Source organism: Primulina huaijiensis, chromosome 7 (genome assembly GCF_012295235.1).
Source record: "Primulina huaijiensis isolate GDHJ02 chromosome 7, ASM1229523v2, whole genome shotgun sequence".
NCBI lineage: Eukaryota > Viridiplantae > Streptophyta > Magnoliopsida > Lamiales > Gesneriaceae > Primulina > Primulina huaijiensis.
Window position 1 is genome coordinate 18,342,081 of NC_133312.1, and position 11,850 is coordinate 18,353,930.

Sequence of the window (11,850 nt, forward strand, 5' to 3'; positions counted from 1 at the left end):
CAGACATGATCTACCAATCCGCATTGTTCAACCTGAAAAAAAAAAATCAAATTTGGGTTTGGGGTTTTCGGGTTCGGGTTGGATACGATAGCTGACCCGGAAAAAATTATCGGGTTGTCGGGTTGACTCGAAAATTTTAATTTTTTTTTAAAAATATAATTAATAAATATTGTTTACATTTTTATACATCGTATGTTTGAAAGAATATTTATTGTATATTTATATCATAAAGTTTCATAATTTAATATTTATTTTGAACATTTTTAAATTTTTAAACAATTGTTTATTTGATTTAGTAAATATATTTTATTTTTTTATAATTAGATTTTCAAATTTAATTCATATATACGAGGGAGATTTTGTTATTATGTGTTTAATTAAAATATTAATTTTTTTTTGAATTTTATTTAATTTTCTTTAAAAAAAAATTCAAAATCGGGCTAATCGGGTTGATCTGGGTTCGGGTTTGGGTTGAGAGTTTTCGGGTTGGCTCGAGTTCAGGTTCGGTTCGGGTTGAGTAATTTTTGAATAGTACTATTGCACGATCCGACCCACCCGAATTGATATCCTTAAAATCAAGATTCTAATGGACCGAAAATTTATAGAATTTCGTTCCTGTTTATATCGTTCTAAACTTAAATTACATAATTGCCCTTACCAATTTTATTTATTTACTTTGGAATATCCATGTAATGAAATAAAATTTTATAATGCGTCATAAATATTCAGTCTCCCCAAATATAAAAAAATATTATTCGATCAGAATGGTTGACACTTATTTTATTAAAACAAACTTGGATAGTTCATATTATATACATTTATATTTATTAAGCAAGATGATCACCGTATGGTCTCTTGTTATGACAAAATTAAATCACAAAACTGACAATAATTTCCATAGATTTATCTATTTCAAATTATTCGAATAAAAAATGGAATGAGAAATAACTCATATATCCGTTTCTTCAAATCAACGTGGGCAAGATCAACTCTAATGTTTTTTTATTACGTTACACATGTGACGCGAGTGTGTGGTCTGTTGGTATATATTAATAATAAAATATATCGTGAACATCCAAAATAGTTGCGCTTCATCAAATTCTTTCTAAAATATTTCGATTAATATGCTTTTAAAAAAATTAATTTGAAATATTATCTTTGATTGATAAATTTTTAAATCTATTATTATAATTAAAAAAATTGTAAGAATGATTTATAACAAAAAATAAAAATTCAAAAGATACAAACCATTTAAACCAATTAACAACTTAAAATACGTTAGAGTTAATTAAGTTGCATATTTTAATTTTAATTACATTTAATTTTTTACTTAAAGATTTTAAAAAATTTTAAGAATCCAAGAATAAAAATTATCTAGATACAAATATTTTTTTAATTTAGAAATAATAAATATATGCTTTCACATGCAATTGTAAATGTTACTCTTACATTTCGCTTTGGAGGTAAAAAATAAAATTATAATATATTTGAAAACAATAGTTTAAAATTTGATGATACCAAAATTTTACCTCGAGTTCGGTGTGAAGAGCGGATTTTCAAATCTTCACAGCTGATTGGGGTCGGGTCGGAACTTTGAGTTCTGCACAGACATAAATAGGGTTAAGAGCGCCGAAGAGTTTTCTGGCGTGATCTCTCCGATTCTTAAGCCAGTTCGGAGAGCAAACTTAAGAGAGAAATATATTAATACTATTGAGCAAGAGAAAGTGAGGGCTAAAACTGTGACCAATACCTGATATTTATAGAGAGAGAAGATTAGGTACATTGTTGGAGTAGGACTCTTGCTGAGCTAGAATCCTACATGAGATTGGAGACCTCAAACATCAGGACTCTGTGATCCTAACTGAATCCCACATTTATAGGAACCCCTTATCTATTAATGAGAATGTCTTCACATTCCCTAACTGCGTCAGGGCTTGGATTTCCCGGCCCCTTGGTGGGTTCGGACTTCTAGCTGTATGGCCCCTTGATGGGTTCAGATTTCTGATAGTACAAGGAGTTGTGAGCTTGGACTCCTGATAGGGCTAAGGAATGTGGGCTAGGGATTGTCTTGATATGGGCTCAGATTCGCCCATGTGTACCAAATTTAGGGGGCATCAATAGTATCTCCTCTCGTTTAGTCTAAAAGAAGTACGAATTTTAGACTAAAAAATCCGGTCGGATCCTGAGCTCTATGTAACTAATCCTTAGTGTCTGTTGTGTACTGATTCAGCCCTACACGATATCCCAAACGGTGCAGATCCTGATCCGAGTGAAAATAAATGGACGACCTAGATCTCATGGCGGCTCAGTTTCCGAGGCGACTGTACGTCTCGTCAAGAAAATCCAAACCCTTGATTTCATGTTGATCGGATGGCTTGCATGAAATTTCTCTTAGTATAAATAGAAGAATATTTTCTCCTCATTCTTAAGTTTATTCTCTTCGAGCCGCTACTCTGTCAAAATTCCGAGAGCTTTCCCGAACAGCATGACTCACTCCTGATCACTAAACCTCCGACTCCCCTCAGTAAGTTTATTCGCTCTTACTAGACCTAAGCCATAGGATGTCTTCCCCTGATGAATCTGTCTTACAAGAATTACTGGATTATTTCTATAGGACCATGTCCCAAGCAGATAAGCCCGAATCTTCCGAAACCGAATTTAACTTGAAATCAAAATTTTCCCAAGTAAGGAAATAAAGAACCCGAACCAGATGGATGTCTGAGCCTTTTTAACTTGAAACCAAAATTTGGCTAACTAATTAGATAAAAACCCGAACAAGATGGCTGTTCGAGCCCTTTTAACTTGAAACCCAAATTTAGCTAAGTAATGAAATAAAAATCGAACCATATGGTTGTTCGAGCCCTTTCACTTGCAACCAAAATTTTGAGCTTTGTTTTTATAAAAGCTACATTCGTGAGCTTACATAATGCCGAGCTGTTGTTCTGGTTTTTAGATGCATGCCATGTTCGCGGGCTTTGCTTTTATGAATGGCACATTCTTGGGCTTACATAGTGTCGAGCTGGTGGTCTGGCTTTTAGACGCATGCCACCTTTGTGGTCTTACGTAATACCGAGCTGGGGTTGGGCTTTTGGATGTTTGCCACATTCGTGGACTTTTTCGTTATAAATGCCACATTCGTGGTCTTACATAGTGCCGAGTTGGGATCGGACTTTTGGATGTGTGCCACGTTCATAGGCTTTATCGTTATGAATGCCACACTCGTGGTCTTACATAGTACCGAGCAGGGTCAGGCTTTTGGATGTGTGTCACCTTCATGGGCTTTGTCCTTATGAATGTCACATTCGTGGTCTTACATAGTGTCGAGCTGGGGTCGGGCTTTTGGAAATGTGCCACATTCGTGGGCTTTGTCATTATTAATGTCAAATTCGTGGTCTTACATAGTGCCAAGCTGGGTGGGGATTTTGGATGTGGGCCACATTCATGGGCTTTGTCATTATGAATGTCACATTCGTGGTCTTACATAGTGCCGAGCTGGGGTCGGGCTTTTGGATGTGCGCCACATTCATGGGCATTATCGTTATAAATGCCACATTCGTGGTCTAACATAGTGCCGAGCTGGGGTCGGGCTTTTGGATGTGTGCCACATTCGTGGGCTTTGTCGTTATGAATGCCACAATCGTTGTTTTACATAGTGCCGAGCTGGGGTCGGCCTTTTGGATGGGTGCCATATTTGTGGGTTTTTGTGTTATGAATGCCGCATTCGTGGTCTTACATAGTGTCGAGCTGGGGTCGGACTTTTGGATATGTGCCACATTCGTGAGCTTTGTCGTTATGAATGCCACATTCGTGGTCTTACATAGTGCTGAGTTGGGGTCGAGCTTTGCTGAATGCCACATTTGTGGACTGTTGGGATTTTTTCTCTCCGGATGCGTCTTTGTAAGATGGCCAAACTGTGTTGGGCTTACATTTTATTGTGTTGGATGACTTTACCACATCGGAAGTTTCAAAAATAACTGTTTGACCAATGTAATAAAGTATATTGATGGGAGAGATCTTAATGAATACCATCTTTTGAAAATGATAAGGACCGACTCTTCCAAGGGTAACCATGATGAGCCCTTCACGATGTGGTTTTGCGGGAAAGACCAGAATGTGCCCTTCCGTGTAAGAGCATGATGAGATGTTCGGAGTAAAACCATGATGTGCTCTTCCAAATAAGAAAAAGATGTGCTCTTTCCAGGAAAACCAGGATGTGTTCTTCTGGGTCAGACGAGAATGCGCTTTTCTGGGTAAGACCAAATTGTGGCCTTATAAGCTGTTCGGAGGAAGACCAAGGACCCTTCCATTGAAGACAAAAAGGCCCTCTCGAGGAAGAATAAGGGTTCTTTCGTAGAATACCAAGGTGTGCTCGGAGGCAGACCAAAAATTTTTTCGAGGAAGGCTAGAATTGGCTCTTCCCAAGAGGACCAAAAACTAGTTCGGGGAAGATTAGGGGCTCTTCCATGAAAGATCAGAAATTGTTCGAAGGAAAACCAAGGGCTCTTCTGCGGAAGACCAAGATGCACTCTTGCGTGGAAGAGAATGAACTGTTCGGATGATTTGGTTTCTCACGAGACTTTTCTTCATGGTATTCCTCTTCGTGGTGCTTATCCTCATGATTCTCATTACCTAGGTTCTCTCGACGATGAAACATATTTCTTCTTCCTCTCTGATTTACCAACTTATCTATTTTTCTTCAGTTTCCCAAAGACGGCGCCAATTGATGATGCCAAAATTTTATCTCGGGTTCGGTCTGGAAAACGGATATTTAAATCTTCACTGCTGATTGGGATCGGGTCAGAACTCTGATTTTTGCACAGACAAAAATAGGGTTAGGTGGGGCCGGAGAGTTTTCCGACGTGACCCCTCTGATACTTAAGTCAGTCCGGAGAGCAAACTTAAGATAAATATATATTAATGCTAAATGAGCAAGAGAAAGTGAGAGCTAAAAGTGTGACCAATACCTGGTATTTATATAGGGGGAAGATTAGGTACCTTGTTGGAGTATGACTCTTGCTGAGGTAGAATCTTACCTGAGATAGGAGACCTCAAACATCATGACTCTGTGACCATGGCGGCTGAGACTCTTACCTTATTTTGATTAGATTTAATCGAATCGCGCATTTATCGGAACCCCTTATGTATTAATGAGAATGTCTTTACATTCCCTAACTATATCAGAGCTCGGATTTTCCGACCCCTTGGTGGGCTCGGACTTTTAGCTTTATGACCCCATGGTGGGTTCAGATTTCCGAGCCCCTTGGTGGGCTCAGACTTCCAGCTATATGGCCCCTTGATGGGTTTAGATTTCTTATAGTGCTAACGGTTGTGGGCTTGGACTCTTGATAGGGCTAGAGATTGTGGGCTATGGATTATCTTGATATGGACTCGGATCCATCCAAGTGTACCAAATTTAGGAGATATAAAAATTATTTATCAACTAACATTTATATGATTGTACGAAAACTAATTCAATAAATGATAAAAAAAAAAAAAATTGATTCTTGTTAAAAGTAAAAATCTTAAAATCACAAAATATATCAAATTACACACTTTATAAAATTTTCTCTCTACTCAATTGTGTTTTTCTTCACAAATTGAGAGGCCTATTTATAGAATTTATTTGGAAATAATCCAAAAATAAATATATCATTACATACATCATCACATACTAATTTTCAATATTTACAATTCTTATTTTCAACATTCAAATATTTCAACTCTTATTTTTCAACATTCAATAATTCTTTATTTTCAACACTCCCCCTTGTGATAATGATCATGATATAATGATTGTCTTCATTACGTGTTTTTATATTGTTTCGTTAAAAACTTTACTAGGAAAAACTCTTTGGGATAAAAATCATAATAAGGGAAAAAAATGCAGTCACGTAAACTCTCCCTTAATTAACACGAACAATTATTCACAAATTTCGTAGATTGTGCATCCCAATGTTATATATATGCTTTCTGAACATTGTCGTAGGAAATGACTTTGTGAATAGATCTGATGAATTTTTACTTGATTGAATGTAACGAATATCAATATCTTTATTCTTCTCAAGCTCTTGGGTGAATGCGAAGAACTTAGGGAGAATATGTTTAGTTATGTCGCTTTTTATGTATTGCTCTTTCATTTGAGCAATACATGCATCATTATCTTCGTATAGTATCACATGATTCTTGTCAAATGATAATCCGCATGAGATTTGGATATGTTTGGTCATTGATTTTAGCCACACACATTCACGACTTGTTTCATATAGTGCAATAATCTCGGCATGATTTGATGAAGTTGTTACGAGTGTTTGTTTTTGTGAACGCCAAGAAATTGCAATGCCTTCACGAGTAAATACATATCCGATTTGGGAACGTGCCTTGTGTGGATCAGATAAGTACCCAGCATCAGCATAATCAATTATACTTTGATTGGTATCTTTTGAATACAAAAGTCCCAAGTTTGTCGTTCCTCGTAGATAACGAACTATATGTTTAATTCCGTTCCAGTGTCTCTTTGTTGGATATGAGCTAAATCTTGCCAATAAATTTACAGCAAAAGAGATATCAGGTCTTGTACAATTTGCAAGATATATAAGGGCAATGATAACACTTAGATATGGTGCTTCTGGACCAAGAATAACTTCATCATCTTCATATGGACGGAATGGATCCTTTTCTATGTTTAATGATCTAACAACCATTGGAGTACTTAAAAGATTTGATTTATCCATATTAAAATGTTCAAGGACCTTTTCTGTATAATTTGACTGGTGAACAAATATTTCACATTCTCTGTATTCAATTTTCAAACCCAGACAATACTTTGTTTTTCCAAGGTCCTTCATTTCAAATTTTTCCTTCAAGTACAACACAACTTCTTGAATTTCCTTATTCGTTCCAATGATATTTAAATCATCAACATATACATCAATAATTACACATCCGGATATTGTTTTCTTAATGAAAACACAAGGGCATATTGAATTGTTTGCATATCCCTTTTTCATTAAGTGTTCACTTAGCCGATTATATCACATTCGACCCGATTGCTTTAACTCATATAATGATCTTTGCAATTTCATAGAATAACATTATCTGGGTTTTGAACTTTGTGCTTCATAAATATTAAATCCTTCAAAGATTTTCATATATATATATATATATATATACCGAGTGATAAGTATAAGTAAGCTATGACAACATCCATAAAACGCATTTCTAAATTTTCAGATACCGCCAAACTAATCAAATAACGAAATGTAATTGCATCTATAACAGGAGAATGCGTTTCTTCATAATCAATTCCAGGCTTTTGAGAAAAACCTTGTGCAACAAGTCTAGCTTTATATCTTACTAATTCATTTTTCTCATTTCGCTTTCGAATAAAAACCTATTTGTACCCAACAAGTTTTACACCTTCAGGTGTAAGGACTATAGGTCCAAAAATATTACGTTTATTTAGCGAATCTAATTCAATCTTGATGGCTTCTTTCCATTTTATCCAGTCCTGTCGATTTTTACATTCACCAAAAGATTTTGGTTCATGGTCTTCATTGTCATTTATGATGTCAAATGCCACCTTGTAAGAAAATATCTCATCAATTTCTTTTATATTTTTTCGGTTTCATATTTTTCCAGTATTAATATAATTGATAGAGATTTCACGATTCTCATTAGTTTGTGGTTCTAATATAACCTTTTCATCATCAAGTATTTCTGCAAGAATATCATTCTCTATTTTGTGATCATATTGTTTCTCTCTGTTTTGTCTTTTTCGAGGATTTTTATCTTTGGAACCGATTGGCCTTCCACGCTTCAAGCGTTTAATGACATTAAAGAGTGTCTTCAATTTGTTTCTTTGGAATTTCAATTCGAGCAGGGGCATTTACAACATGCATATATGATTTAGTTACCCCTTTTGTGTCTGCAAATGCATCTGGTATTTGATTTGCTATTCTTTGTAAATGTACAATTTGTTGTACATCTTTTTTCACATTGTTTAGTTCTTGGATCCAGATGTAATAATGATGATGTATACCATGTAATTTTCTTTTCGATATTTTTCTTTTCTCCCCCTAACATTGGGAAGATTTCATCATTAAAATGGCAATCAGCAAAACGTGCTGTAAACACGTCGTCTGTCTGAGGCTCATGATATCGAATGATTGATGGGCTATCATAACCAATATAAATTCCGATTTTTCTTTGAGGTCCCATTTTTGTTCGTTGAGGCGGTGCAATATGCACATATACCATACATCTAAAAATTTTCAGATGAGAAATATCTAGTTCTTTACCAAATGAAAGCTGCAATGGAGAATATTTATTATATGCACTTGGTCTTATGCGAATTAATGCAACAGCATGCAAAATTGCATGTCCCCATATAGAAACAGGGAGTTTTGTTTTCATAATAATTGGTCTAGTAATTAGTTGTAGACGTTTAATCAATGATTCGGCTAATCCATTTTGTATATGTACATGAGCAACATGATGCTCAACAGTGATTCCCATTGACATACAATAATAATTGAAAGCCTGGGAAGTAAATTCACCATCATTATCAAGTCTAATTTTCTTGATTGTATGATCAGGAAATTGATTCCGCAATTTTATTATTTGAGCAAGTAATCTTACAAATGCCACATTCCGAGTTGATAATAAACATACATGTGACTATCTGCTGGAGGCATCGATCAATACCATAAAATATCTAAATGGTCCATATGGAGGATGAATTGGCCCACAAATATCACCCTAAATACGTTCAAGAAATATATGTGATTCAGTTTAGATTTTAGCTGATGATGATCTTATAATAAGTTTTCCAAGAGAACATGCTTTGCATTGAAACTTATTATTTTGTAAGATTTTCAGGTTTTTCAGTGGATGACCATGTGTATTTTCTATAATTCTTCGCATCATTGTTGAACCAGGATGTCCTAATCAATCATGACAATTGATCAGTATTGAAGAATTATCAACTACCATGTTTGATTCAGTTGGACTTATATATGTATAATGCAATCCAGTAGGGAACATTGGTAGTTTTTCAACTACATATTTCTTTCCTGATTTATATGTGATAAGACACGTATATTTCTCATTTCTTTAATTTATTGTCTGAGTATCATACCTATGAGAATATATGCCATTAAAACTCAACAAATTTCTTTTCGACTGTTGTGAATACAAAACATCATTTATCAGAATTTTGTACCATTAGGTAACAAAAAATGTGCTTCACCACAACCTTTTATCAAGTCTACAGGACCTGATATTGTATTCACTATTGTTTTGTTGGTTTTAGTTCCAAGAAATATCTTTTATCACGGAGAATAGTGTGCGTTGTATCACTATCAAGTATGCAAACTTCCATGAGATTAGTTCCTTGTTTAGCTTTGTTCATAGCAGTGGGTCGGGACTGATGATTTCTCATTAGCAGCTCGTTGTTCTTTTCTGCCACAAGAAGACAGGCGATAAGTTCAGAATATCTCGCAAATTCACGCACTCTATATTGTTGCCGTAGAATTATATTTGATGCGTGAAACGTGGAAAATGTTTTATCAAGCATTTCTGATTCCGTAACCTCATGTCCACAAAATTTTAATTGACAGATTATTCGATACATTGCCGAATTGTAATAATTGACTTTCTTAAAATCTTGGAATCTTAACATATTACATTCATCACGGGAGGTCGGAAGTATAAATTCCCTTATATGTTCAAATCTTTATTTTAATCCTTTCCGCAGAGACATGTGATCTTTTTCGGTGAGAAATTAACATTTTAAACCTTTACCAAGATGTCACCGCAAAAATATTATAGCTTTTGCTTTTTCTTGTGATGAAGAGATACCATTTTCTTTGATGGTCTCGCTTAGATCCAATGACTCAAGATGCATTTCTACATCAAGAGTTCATGGCATATAATTTTTTTCTGTAATGTCGAGCGCAACAAATTCGAGCTTTGTCAAATTTGACATGGTGGTACTAGAAAAATAACAATGCATTTTATTAGTTAAGTTCTATTAATATGACAATAAAAAGTAACAGATAAATTATAAATACAAGCATTCTTAAAAATAAAGAAAAAATGCAAGGCGGATATTTTCCGATAAATACAAGACTAGTGAGTATAATAACCAAAATAATTATACAAAATAACATTGAAAGAACCATCTTCTTCTTCTTCGAAAATATTGATGAAGAAAATTTTTAGGGAGGAAGAGTAAGTTTGAAGTGATTGAATGTGTTTGTGAAATCATATTTATAGAGTAAAAACTAGCCGTTTATGTCCGTTTATGACCGTTACAAAATAAAAAAATAAAGGTATGTATATGTAAATTTTATGGTAATAATATGATGTATATAATGTTAATCATGTTTAAATAATTATGTATATCACATCACAATATTATAATGAGTTGTCAGAGACTCTTTTTATATAATACTGTGACATTATACTGTGACATTATACAAATATATATATATAATTATCATATAATACAATTAAAATATATAAACAGTGAAATAATCACATCGCGTTATTATAATGAGGTGTCATAGACTCCTTTTATATAATAACATGATATTATTCAAACATATATATACAATAAATAAACAATAATCACAATAAAATTATATAAGCAGTGTAATAATATAATCACATTACGTTATTATAATAAGGTGTCATATACTTATTTTATATAATAACATGATGTTATATATTAAATATATACACAATAAAAATAAATAAACAGTAAAATAAATATTCTTATTTTTGAATATTATTACATTTTTCTTGTGTTTTGGAGCTTGGATATGGAGAACCGAACCTTCGAGTATCGTGCTGATAACGTGTTAAAAGTAAAAATTTACGGTAAAAAGTAAAAATCTCAAACTCACAAAATATATCAAACTACACACTTTATAAAATTTTCTCTCTAATCAATTGTGTTTTTTCTTCACAAATTGAGAGGCCTATTTATAGAATTTCTTTGGAAACAATCTAAAAATAAATACAACATTACATACATCATCACACACTAATTTTCAATATTTACAATTCTTATTTTCAACATTCAAATATTTCAACTCTTATTTTTCAACCTTCAATATTTTTTTATTTTCAACAATTTTACTTTAATATGAGATTTTAGAAAAACTAAAACAATATTAATATTAATAATATATCTACTTATATGAAATCCTGAATAAATTGTGATGGGCCTGTTTTTGCCCGATTGCAATTTACCCTCATGATTCGTGTCCATTCCACAACATCACACACCATCAACAATAGCACGTGGGATTGCCTCTGCTCTCCACCACACCCCAACACTGCAAGTGGGTTTGCTTCATTCTTTGCCTTTTCGTTTTCATCTTTCCTTCCTTTGATTCGGAGCCTCGTCTTCTTCTTTCTACCATTGCACCGAGCAAATTCCAACAAAAAATTTGCTTGTTGTCTTCTCTGCCTCCTTCTTGTTGCACTTTATTGGTTTTAACTCTGCTGCGGTGAACTTTGCTTTGGAGCCTCGGTCTTCGTCTTCCCACCATTGCACCACGAGAATACCGTACCGCAGGTGGGTTTGCTCATTTCTTTGCCTCTTCGTTTTCTTCTTTTCTTCCTTTGTTTCGGAGAGCAAATTGCATGTTTCAAGACCTTGAAAGCTGCTTGCATTGATGCAGTCCAACAATTGTCTGAAGGAGCTGCTTACAAAATTGTCTTCCATGATCTCGGCCACACTTTATGGGACTCACTGTATGTTGGTGACCCTGCATCGTCTAGAATCGAACACTTTGTCCAGGATCTTGAGAAAACACTGACTATTGTAGCAGATACTGTTCA